The sequence below is a fragment of the Hemitrygon akajei genome, chromosome 22 (assembly GCF_048418815.1).
Source record: "Hemitrygon akajei chromosome 22, sHemAka1.3, whole genome shotgun sequence".
Classification (NCBI taxonomy): Eukaryota; Metazoa; Chordata; class Chondrichthyes; order Myliobatiformes; family Dasyatidae; genus Hemitrygon; species Hemitrygon akajei.
In genome coordinates this window covers 58,139,546-58,152,322 of record NC_133145.1, presented here as the reverse complement: position 1 = coordinate 58,152,322, position 12,777 = coordinate 58,139,546, and the positions used below count along the sequence as shown (strand labels likewise).

Below are 12,777 nucleotides of genomic sequence, written 5' to 3'. Positions count from 1 at the left end.
AGGGTCAAAGACACATGAGAGGTGTTCGAAAGGAGGATCTGCTTCAATGCAAACATCTCCTTAAAAAGCAACATTGGGGGTTGGGAGGGAGCTTGGAGTACGAGACTAATGGATTATTCAAACAGGGTTGTCCAAAGGGCCAAGCTTAAAGTGGCTCAAGGAGTTATTAAAAGGTATAAAACAAACTGAGAGTCTTGGCGAATGATTTTAAATACACAAAGAGGAGGGAAGAGGCACGGAGAGAGAGCTGGGACCTTCAGAGACAGACCTGAGTGATTAAACCAGCAGGAATGGGTTTGTACGTTGTCACCATAAAGGAAGAGGATGTAATAATGTCTCAGGGACTCGGTGTGAGGAGCAAACCGTACAAAATAGGCAGAGTCAGGTGCCAGCAATGGAACTCCTCCCAATTACAGATTCTGCAGGTGCTGGAAACCCTGAGCCACACACGCAAAATACTGGAGGAACTCAGGAATAAACTGTCGGCTGTAACCCCTCGTCGGCACTGGAAAGCCAAGTCAAGAAGGTGGGGGGGGGGGGGGGGAGAGGAGTACAAGCTGGCAGGTGACAGGTGAGGCCTGGCGAGGGAGAAGGTAGGTGCATGGAGGAGGGAGGGGATGAAGTAAGAAGCTGGGAGGTGATAGGCTGAAGAAGGAGTGTGATAGGAGAGAAGAGTGGACTATAGGGAAAAGGCAGGAGTAGGGGGCACCACAAGGAGGTGATAGAAGAAGAGGCTGAACGTCACCGTCCCAGTGGAGTTTTTTTAAGCAGGCTTTCTTGCTAGCTCAACGCTCAACCCAGCACGGATGGAAAGCGTGCAAGGGAGCCGGCTGGATTCGAACTCAGGAGCCTTCGCTCCGAAGTCCAGCACTGATGCCACTACGCCACAGGCCGGCTCAGGAGGTGATAGGCTGGTGAGGAGAAGGGGTGAGAGGGGAGGGGTTGGAAAAAGAGAAAAGGTCAAGGGGAATAGATTACTGGAAGCTCGAGAGATCGTTGCTCCTCCAAACTGAGGGCAGTCTCACTGCGGTTGGCGGGGGGGCCGTGGACGGACGTGCCAGGATGAGAGGGGAGGTTGGAATTTAAACGGTTGGCCACTGGGAAGCCGTGCTTGTTGTGGACACGGCAAAGGAGCTCAGCGAAGCAGTCAGTCCCCTACTCTGAGTCGGGTCTCACCGATGGAGAGGAGGCCGCGTGGGGACCGATGGTTATGGTAGATCAAGTGAAGTGTCGCCTCGGCTGGAAGGAGAGTGTGGGGCCCGGAATGGGGGTTAGAGAACGAATTAATTTAAAATTAATTCTCTGCTCAAAAGCTCTTCAGCAGTGGGACAACATGAGGCCAAGGAATGTCACAACTTCAAACGATGCGACGCTGTGCAGCAGGTGCCAACACGGGTGGAAGTGAATGGAGGTGGAGAGAACAAAGGGACTTAAATAAATCGCTTTAATAAATAGCCAGCTCTGAAAATGAAGGAGATACGAATATTCGCAAATGCTAATGTAACCGGATTCAGATTCAGCTTTATTTGTCACGAGTACATCGAAACGTACAGAGAAATGCATAGTTTGCATTAACGGGCCCACACACACACACACACACACACACACACACACACACACACACACACACACACACACACACACACACACACACACACACACACACACACACACACACACACACACACACACACACACACACACCCCTGCAGTGGCGGCAGCCCGCAAGTACCGTCACACATTCCAGCACCAGCGTAGCATGTCCCTAACGCACAGAACACCACAAGCAACAAAATCAGCCCCCGTCCCTCCCTATGCACATGCACAATCCTCCAACCCCAGGGCCGCCGGCCGAATCATATCACATTCACTTTCAGAGCTGACCTCCCGAGCAGACCCTCACCCCCGTTCCATGGGTCCCCTGATACCCCGTGTCCCTCCCTGTCTCGGGAGCACTTTACAACACTCATTTGTTCGACGTCCCCTCCCTGCGGCTGGCTGCACAGGTCACGCCTTGTGGGGAGAGCAGGGATCGAACCAGAGTCCTGGTGCAGTGCGTGACCCCCAGTAGCCACAGGAGCTTCCCAGCTAGCGGAGCCCTGCTCCGTGCCTGTAGTAGCGGAGTGCCAGCCCATGACTGCGTTGAACTGAGTACTCTAATACATCAGGAGCTGCCTCAGAGCCTGAAGCAGCACATTTGTCAGTAAATCCATTTGCTTGTGACAGGCAAATCCCCTGGCACAGGAACGCACACTGGGGGAGAGTGGGAGCCAGTCTGCAGATGGACTTTGTGTTTCTGAGGCCCCTGAGCCTCGGAGGGAACGCACCACCTGTGGTGAACTACATATACCTGTCTGGACACGCCCCCCCCCCACTGCTCCTGTGGCTCCTCCCACGGACCCCGGTATAAAGGCGATTGGGGTCTCCGCCCCGGCCTCAGTCTCCAGGATGCAGTGTGGTGGTCAATTGCTGCTTGTTCTTTCTTCCAGCCAATAAAAGCCGATATCTCGCCTCACGTCTCAGAGAGTTATTGATGGTGCGTCACCACCAATACTGACTGCTGCCCGGTTTCATTTTCAAACCTTGTAAGGACGAGCAGGAGGCCAGATTCTGACTCCGAGCAGTCTGTCGTCACATACACCAGGCTGCAAGGCAACTCCTTGCTCGTGTGAAGCTCCAGGAGGGAACGGTATACGCGGTTGGTGGGCACGGAGCACAGCGGCTGGTGAAACGGTGTTACAGCGCTGGCGATCGGGGTTCGATTCCCACCGCCGTCTGCAAGGAGTTTGCACGTTCTCCACGCGGCCGTGTGGATTTCCTCCGGGTTTCCCCACATATTCCAATACACCCAGTTTAGGGTTGGCAAGTTGCGGGCGTGCTACGTTGGCACCGGCGGGGGGGGGAGGGGCGCGGCACCGCTTGCGGGCTGCCCCCAGCACACCCTTGGACTGCGTTGGTCGCTGGTGCGGACGACACACTTCTCTGTGTGTTTCCATGTTTCATTACCAAGCTAAGCTTTTCTTTAAGAGTTCCCGCCGACAGCGACAAGCTAGTGAACTGGCGATCCACGTTATGAGCGACTTCAGACCAGATGTCAGGGATCGACTCACTGGCTCTGATTTTACAGCGAAGATGAGGTCCACAGGATGCATCAGATCTTCAGTGCTTCTCAGTTCCCCTCTGGAGGGTTTTACTGGTGTTTGTTCACTCAGTCCGAGTTTCAGACTCAAACACAGTTAAAGGAGGGTTAAACGTGAAGAAGGGTCACGGCCCAAAGTGTGGACTGTTTATTCCTCTCCATAGATGCTGCCTGACCTCCTGAGTTCCTCTTGCATTTTGTGCGTGTGTTGGAAGGAAAGACCCAGTTGACTCAATTGGGAGGGAGAGGGAAGGGGTGGTGGGCAGAACAGAGGTGAGTGAGGGGGGGAATAGAGAGAGACAGTGGAGACAGGAAGGGGGTAGGAGAAATAGAGTTTATCCCTGTCCCAGGTACAAAGGATTCGGATTCACTCCATGTAGTGAGAGCCCAGGTGGCAACGCCAAAATCACTAGAGACAGAGAGTCACACAACAGTTACAGAACAGGAAGGAGGGCCATTTGGCCCATCAAGTCTCTGTTGACTCCTGGCACAGCAATTTTCCCCCCAGTCACATTCACCTGTTCTTTCCCCCCACTCTACAAACTGTTTTCTCCTAAGGACCTAACCAGTTCCCTTCTGTAGGCCCTACTGGCTTGGTTTCCATGGTGCCAGTGGGCGGGGAGCAGCTGAACATCGCGTCCTGCTGGGTGAAGAGCTTTCCTTCCCCTCCCCACCGAATCTCACACCCAGAACTTTCAATCCAGGACCACTGGTTAACGTGTCAGCGGGAGTGAACTCCTTTTACATCTCACAGCTAAACTGGTCACCACTTAGGTGATCTCTATCAACTTTCTCCTCAAGGAGAACGGCACCATCCTCCCAACCTATCCATAAGGCCCTCATCCCCTCCCAACCTATCCATAAGGCCCTCATCCCCTCCCAACCTATCCATAAGGCCCTCATCCCCTCCCAACCTATCCATAAGGCCCTCATCCCCTCCCAACCTATCCATAAGGCCCTCATCCCCTCCCAACCTATCCATAAGGCCCTCATCCCCTCCCAACCTGTCCATAAGGCCCTCATCCCCTCCCAACCTATCCATAAGGCCCTCATCCCCTCCCAACCTGTCCATAAGGCCCTCATCCCCTCCCAACCTATCCATAAGGCCCTCATCCCCTCCCAACCTATCCATAAGGCCCTCATCCCCTCCCAACCTATCCATAAGGCCCTCATCCCCTCCCAACCTATCCATAAGGCCCTCATCCCCTCCCAACCTGTCCATAAGGCCCTCATCCCCTCCCAACCTATCCATAAGGCCCTCATCCCCTCCCAACCTGTCCATAAGGCCCTCATCCCCTCCCAACCTATCCATAAGGCCCTCATCCCCTCCCAACCTATCCATAAGGCCCTCATCCCCTCCCAACCTATCCATAAGGCCCTCATCCCCTCCCAACCTATCCATAAGGCCCTCATCCCCTCCCTCTGCAGGGCCCTCCCATGCCGCCTAAAGTCCACTGCCCAGAACTGGACACCTTACTCCCTTTGCGGCTTAACGTGACGGGTCACGCTGAATTAGGGCAAAGGGCAGAGACAGAGATTAGCTGTAGTTATGTTCCAGTCACTCGCTCCACCCATCTGATGTTAAATCTGTGGGGCCCTTTGAATATAGATTCATAGAGTTACACAACATCAAAACAGGCCAAGGGTGGGAAATGGACCCAGCTTAGATGGGAACCTTGGTCAGCATGGACCAGTCGGGCCGAAGGGCCTAGTTCTCTGCTATATGACTCTGCACCTTGACTGTGTCACCCAAGGTGCCTGTTTATACTGATCCCATTTCCCTGCATTTGGCCCACATTCCCCGATCTACATACCCGTCCAAATGTCCTTGAAACATTCTACCTGTACCCATCTCCACCATTTCCTCTGGTCCACATACTCACCAGCCTTTGGCAGATCAAGTTACCCCTCAGGTATCTTTAAAATCCCTTAAAATTGGTAAGGAAACACCAATCCCCTCGAATGGAAAACCCTACAAAAGGTTGTGGACTATCTAGGGTGGAGCCCTCCCACCCACTGAGCACATCTACACAGAGCGTTGTCGCAGGAAAGCATCGTCCATTATCAAGGACCATCCAGACCATGCTCTCTTCTCGCTACTGCCATCAGGAAGAAGGTCCAGGTGCCTCAGGACCTGCACCACCAGGGTCAGAAACAGTTACTAATCCTCAAACATCAGGCTCTTGAACCAAAGGGAATAACTTCACTCACCCCATCACTGAATTGTTCCCTCAACTTGTGGAGTCACTTTCCCAGATTCTCCACCTCATGTTCTCAATATTCATTGCTTAGTTATTTATTATTAATTTTCTCTTTGATATTTACACAGTTTGTTGTCCTTGGTTGTTTGTTGGGTGTGGTCTTGCATTGATATGTTTCTTGGATTTACTGTACTTGCCCACAAAAAATGAGTCTCAGGATTCTACATGGGGACATACTGTAGACGTACTTCGATAGTAAATTTACTTTGTCCTTTGAAAATCATTTTCATCTCATCTTGAAATCTATGTCCTGTCCAGAAAATGGCAGGTACAGCCTTCCCCACCATTGAGAACATCGACATGGGGCGCTGTCACAGGAAAGCAGCATCCATCATCAAGGACCCCCACCACCCAGGCCACGCTCTCTTCTCGCTGTGGAGCCACAGGAGCCACAGGTCCCACACCAGACATCAGCTTCCTGAAACGGTGTGGATGAATTCACTCACCTCATCTCTGAGCTGACTTCACAGTCTATAGGCACTCTACAACTCAGGTTCTCAGTATTTTGTTATTTGCACAATTTATCTTCTCTTGCACGTTGGCTGTTTGTCAGTTTGTTTAGGTGAAGCTTTTCATAAATTCATTCGTACATCTTTATTTGCCTGTGAGAAAATGAATCTCAAGGCATTGATAATGGCCTCTTTATTAGGTACACCTGTGCACCTTTTGTTAATGCAAATACCTCACCAGCCAGTCGTGTGACACTCTGGAGTTTACAGAGAATGGTGTGAAAAGTGAGCGGCAGTTCTGTGGGTGAAAACACTTTGTTAACGAGCGAGGTCGGGGGGAGAAACGGCCGGACTGGTTCAGGCTGACAGGAAAGAGACAGCAATTCAAGTAACCGTGCATTACCACAGCAGTGTGTGAAACAGCATCTCTGAACACTCAACACCTCAAACCTTGGAGTGGACGGGCCACAGAAGTGGACGTGGCCTTCAGAAGACCACGAACGTACACTCAGTGGCCACTTTATTAGGTGCAGGGGATCCCCAAGAAAGTGACCACTGAGTGTGTAGAATGATCTGATTTTCAAACTGCTGCTGGTTCTGGGTAGGATGAGTTTATCTTCCAATCCCTCGTAACTGGATGTCAGCATCACGTGCTGTATACTACCAGCTCAGTCTCATCGGTTCATGGCTCAACACTGTCACCGAGGCTCAGATACGTGTTCTTACTGATAATGTGTTGGGAACAATCCTGACAGATTCTTACTGACTGACAGATATCCCCAGAAATGGACCTTAGCCTCCAAGATCCAGATTCTGCTACCTCCACTGGTGGCTTTAGCCATTAAAGAGGACCAAGGATTAAAAGTGAGCACAATTGGAGAGAACGTTGTTCCACTGTGGGAGGAGCTGTCCTTCCAACAGGGGCTCAGGCCGCTGGCACAGACAATGTGCCGGAATATAGAGCGTGGAACAGTAGAGCACACTACAGGCTCTTCAGTCACGATGTTGTCTCGTAACTCTAAGATCAATCTAACCCTTCCCTCCCCCTTAGCCCTCCATTACAGCCCAGCCCATCACAGACAAGGCCCTCCCCATCACCGAGCGCGTCTACAAGCAACGTTGCCGCATGAAAGAAATGTCCATCGTCAAAGACCACCACCATCCATTCCATGACCTCTTCTCGCTACTACCATTGGGCAGGAGGTCCCACACTGCCAGGTTCAGGAGGAGATATTACCCCTTGACCAATCAGCTGCTGAACCAACGTGGAGAACTTCACCCACCTCAACACTGAACTGATCACAGAGCACATCCAATGGACTCACTCTCAAAGACTCTACAACTCGTGTTCTCACTATTTTTTAACTTTTTATTTGCACAATTTGTCTCCTTTCGCACATCAGTTGTTTGTCAGTCTTTGTCTATGTATAGTTTTCCATCGTATTTCTTTATTTTCACATAAATGCCTGCAAGAAAATGAATCTCGGAGTAGTATATGGTGACATATATGTACTTTGAATGTGTCCTTGTGCATACGACAATAAACGCAACTTTTGGCTTCTCCCCAGAGGTAGAAGAGAGAAAAGGGAATGGCCAGGGTGACAGGTGTCCCTGATGATGCTGTTAGCTCTCCTGACACAATGCACTGTGAAGAAGGACTGGGTGGAGGGAATTGAGGAGCCTGTGATGGACTTGGCAGTGTTTACCACTGTCTGGCAGTTGTGTCGTTCCAGATACTAAACCAAATATCCCTCATCCTTTGTATTAAAGAGTCCAACTAAATACAAAATGCCCTCAGTGGTGACTCTGTCCAGAAGCCGAAGGTCCGGACTGGTTCTCCAGACTATCACTGTCCTTAACAGAAGGAGCTCCAGTGGTTATTGGGGCACTTCTTAACCCACTAACTGTGCACAAGCTGACATTAGAGTGCAAACACGAGGAAATCTGCAGATGCTGGAAATTCAAACAACAACACACACAAAACGCTGGTAGAACACAGCAGGCTAGGCAGCTGACATTAGAGTGACAGTTATAGAGCACTACAGCCCAGAAACAGGCCTTTCAGCCCATCTAGTCCATACCAAATCTGTTATTCTAGTCACTTCGACCCACACCTGGACCTGCCCCTCCATGTGCCTATACAGACCTCTGTTGAATTGAATCTACCATCACAGCTTCCACTGGCAGCTCGTTCCACACTCTCACCAGCCAGGCAGTTCCCCCTCATGTTCCCTTAAACGTTTCACCTTTAACCCTTAACCCATGACTTTTAGTTCTAGCCTCAGAGGAAAAAGCCCGTTTGTATTTACCCTAGCGATACCCCTCATAGTTTTGTATACTTCTATCAAATCTTGCCTCATTCTCCTGCGCTCTAAGGAATAAAGTCCTAACCTATTGCCCATGCCATCTCTCACAAGGTGTCTCAAATAGAAAGAGAAACAGAATCACGGGCTTCTTATTGCGATGATCGTGCCCTTTGCTCTTGGCTGCCGAGCTGCAAGTGCGTGTAAGGCTGTGTCCAGTAATATTCCAGGCCTGGGGTTGGACTGTACGTGTTGATAACAGCACATGCCTGGGCCAGGGACCGGATCCTCTCCCTTCACTAAGAACCGATTGTTGACTTTCTGGATGCCAGTGCTCCATTTCTGCGATTAAACCGTGCCGTGGGAAAAGCAGCAAGAATTCCCTGGTATGCTTGTCGGCATTTCCATCACACCATCAGCCTTTGTGGGTATTTGCTGTTGACGGCAAGAACTCATCAATCAATGACATGTCTGGACAAAATATCTCCGGATGGGACAAAGCAACAGGGGAGTTAGCAGCTGACCACTTTAACCCTTCCTGCAGTCGTGACCACACGAGCCTGTGCAAGTCTCCCGCCATTCCATCTGGTCACTCCTGCCATTCTGAATAGGAGTCAGAATTCCTCTGGTGTTCAGTCCCTAGGGCATCACCTGATTTAGATCAGATCCAATCAGACCCATGATCAGACTCAGACAGATTCTATCCAGTCAGAACCAGATTTATTTACCCCCATGTATATGAAAACATGCGGTGAAATGTGTTGTTTGCATTAACAACCAACTTAACCCAAGGGTGCAGTGGGGGCAGACTGCTAGTGTTGCCATACATTCCACCCACCATGTTCAGCAGAACAACACAACAGAATGAAACAAGACGGCAAAGCAAAGCAAGCCCCTCCCCACCCACACACACACAGGCAGGCCTTCAACCCCACGGTAGGCCCACCTCCAATCCCCAGTTCTTGGTCTTGGACTCTCAGACTCACAGACCTCAGGCCTCCAAGCCTTGACCCCAAACTCTGAAGACTTACAGACTTCAGGCCTCCAGGCCTCCAGTCCCTGATCCCAGATTCACTGACCTCAGGCCTCCAGGCCTTGGCGCCAGAATCTCAGGCTTGGGGTTATAGGCAAGAGGGCTTCCTACCATCTTGTGGCTGGTGTTTAAGTGTGGGAGGCTTTCAGGGCAGAGATGAAAGTAGGCCCTGAAAGCCTCCGACACTTAAACACCAGCCACAAGATGGTAGGAAGCCCTCTTGCTTATAACCCCAAGCAATTCTGGGCAGGGTTGAAGGAGGAGGCCGCAGTGTCAGAAGTGATTTCATTTATCACAGAGCTGCCTGCAGGATCCTACTAGGCCGCCACGTTCCCTGCGTTACCATGGTGACTGCATCTCAGAATGTACTTTATTAGCAATAAGGTAGGTCAGGGCGTCGCAGTGCTAACAGACCCGAAGCCTGGAACTTGCCGCCAGCAGCACTGCGGGAGAATCGGAAGTGCAACGTTATTACTGAAATATAAAGTACACCATGCTCCACGTGACCGCGTAGGTTTCCTCTGGGTGCTCTGGTTTCCTCCCACATTCCCAAGGCTTATGGGTGTCATTGGGCGGCGCGAGATTGTTTGGGGCTACTGGGCTGTATCTCTAACTGAAAAATGAAACATTTCAAAGAAGACTGCAATGAGGTGGATTCTGCACATAATTTTTGCTCTGACCTGATGCTTTACAACAAAAAGAAGTCACATTTGCCACTGAGATAATTTATCCAATTAACATGGTGGATAAATCTATGCAAATTAGTAAACAAGAATTCATGCATGTGATGGAACACTAACCATGTATAGAGATATCAAGTCATGCAGCTTAGAAACAGGCCCTTCAGCCCATCTCATCCATGTTGACCCAGGTGCTTGCCTGAGCTAGTCCCACTTGCTCACATTTGACTCATATCCCTCTAAACTTCACTTATCCAAATGTCTTTTAAATATTGTAGTCCTGCCTGCCTCCATCACTTCCTCTGGCAGCTCCTTCCACATACCCACCACACTCTGTGAAAAATGTTGCCCTTCAGATCCCTTTTAAATCATTCCCCTCTCACTTTCAGCCTGTGCTCTCTAATTTTAGAACCTCCCTTGCCTCGGACAAAGACCGTGACTATTCGCCTTGTGCAGGAGGGTGGGGAGCTGGAGGGGGGCTGGTGCCCACTGGCTATCACGTGGGAAGTGACCGCTGCCCACCTCAGAACATTGCCACTTGGTAGCAAGCTGCAAGATGATTGGATCGGACTGTAGACTGAGGAGGAAGCAGGGGCCACAGCTGCTCTTTAAAGGGAAGCTGGGTGAATGTTTAATTGAGGCACATTTGGAAAAGGGAAAGGGAACGGAAACGTGACAGCATCAACAATTTCCACCGAGTGATGGGGTGGATAATGGCGACCGCTGGGCCCATCGTTCCTGTACTAGCCCCTCGCAAACACAGGTGTGTTCAGTCTGCGCTTTGCAAAGTAACAAGGTGAGGTCTATAACTGTGCTCATAGATGGAATCACTTCGGTGTCTTCTCTAGGGGCAACGTTCCAGATTGTGACGACTCTGCAATGGAAACATTTCTCCATATCTCACTTTGAAGTTTTTGCCAGAAACGTCCATCACTGCCTGCTCAGTAATGCTATAAATAATTGTTGCTCTAATTGCAGCCACCCTTCCTTCTTTGGAGCTCGTCAGGCTGGGAACCTCTCAAAGATTAAAGAAAGATCAGCTTCATTTGTCACGCCGAAACTCTGAACGTGCAATGAAATGCGCCGTTGGTGTCGACGGCCAACGCAGTCTGAGGACGTGCTGGGGGCAGCACAGCATACCCACAACGCGCTGCCTCTCGTCAGTATGTCTTTGCGATGTGGGTGGAGACCAGCGCACCAGGAGGAAACCCACGTGGTCTTGGGGAGAACGTACGAACTTTTTTACTGGCAGTGGCAGGAATCAAACCCCAATCAGTGGCTGATGGCACCGTAAAGCGATCATGCCAACCACTAAACTACAGTGCTGCCATCCACAGACCGTTCCGGGAAGTATGTTGTTGGCCGGATACAATGGCGGACTGCGGGCTGGTGACGTAGGGCTGGAGTGGGAGGTGGGTCAAACAATGGAAGAACAGGAGGTTTCTGTAAATTAACGCTGGCATTTGGGTCTGTATAAAAAAAAATCTGAACGTGTCAAAACATTGTGAGGGCTCTAGATGGAATGGATATGGAGAAAAGGTTTCCTCTTGTGGGAGAATCTAAATCCAAGGGTCAACTATAGAAATGTAGCAAAGGGTTTTCTTTCAGGGAGCTGTGAGTTTTGGAATTTTCTTCCCTAAGAGCTGGTGGATGCAGAATATTTTTAAGGCAGAGGTAGCATCGCAACGGGATAGGGTCGTAAGGAGAGTTTTTGGCACCTTGGCCTTCACAAGTCAGGGCACTGAGTGCAGGGGGCGGGGTGTTATGTTGAAGTTGTACAAGACACTGGTGAGGCTGAATTTGGAGCATGGTGCGTAGTTCTGGTCACCTACCTACAGGAAAGATGTCAATAGGATTGAAAGAGTGCTGAGAAAATTTTACAAGGATCTTGGCTGGCCTTGAGGACCTGAGTTATATAAAGTTTGAACAGGTTAGGACTTGAATCCCTGGAGCGTAGAAGAATGTATGCAGGCTGTTCCCTCAGCTTGGGTGAAAGTAGAACGAGAGGTCATAAGTTTAGGGTGAAAGGTGAGATATTTAGGGGGAAATTCCTTCCCTCAGAGGGTGACGCGAATTAGCTTCCAGCGGAAGTGGCGGATGTGGATTCGATGGCAACATTTAAGAGAAGTTTGGGTAAGTACAAGGATGAGAAGGTTATGAAGAGCTATGGTCCGGGTGCAGGTAGATGGCACGAGCCAGAAGACCAGGCCAGCACAGACTAGATGGGCCAAATGGCCTATTTCTGTGCTGTGGTACTCTATGACTCTATAGAGAAGTTCTTGATAAGTGAGAGGTTCAAGGGAACACTGCTGGTAGGTATGAATTCAGGGTTCGGTTTATAATCTGAACTCAGTGAACAGAATAACATTGGCATAGAGACAGTTCCTCAATCACACTGTAACCATGGTAACCATCAAACACCTATCTTCATTAATCTTGCAACCTCCCCCCCCCCACCCCACAACTCAAACCCCCATCTATAGTAGAGGCAGCACTAGGGAGCGTGAAAGCCACTGAAAGTGTAGTGCAGATCAGAGTGAGATAGATTATGAGGTCAAGGGTCCATCTTATTCTACAAGAGGTGCATTCAAGAGTCTGATAACAGCGGGTAGAAGCTGCTCTTGAGCCTGGTGGGACGTGCTTTCAGGCTTTTGCACCTTCTGCCTGATGGGAGAGAGGAGAGAACATCCAGAGAGAGTGGGGTCTTCGACTGTGACGGCTGCTTTACCGAGGCAGTCTTTGATCCACAACTCTCCGCAGCTCCCAACGGTCATGTGCTGATCATTTGCTACACCAAACCGTGATGCATCCGGACAGAACATTTTCTCTGGTGCTCTGATAAAAATTGGTAAGAGTTGATGGGGATGGGCTGAACTTCTGTACCCTCCTGTGGGGGTAGAGCAGTTGGTGAA

General features: G+C 50.3%; 1 protein-coding gene across 10 annotated transcripts in view; it reads right to left on the bottom strand.

The window, feature by feature from the left end:
* gcgra (glucagon receptor a) overlaps positions 1-12,777 on the bottom strand; it is a 114,343-nt gene that overhangs the window by 39,986 nt on the left and 61,580 nt on the right. The gene's annotated exons all lie outside the window — the stretch shown is intronic.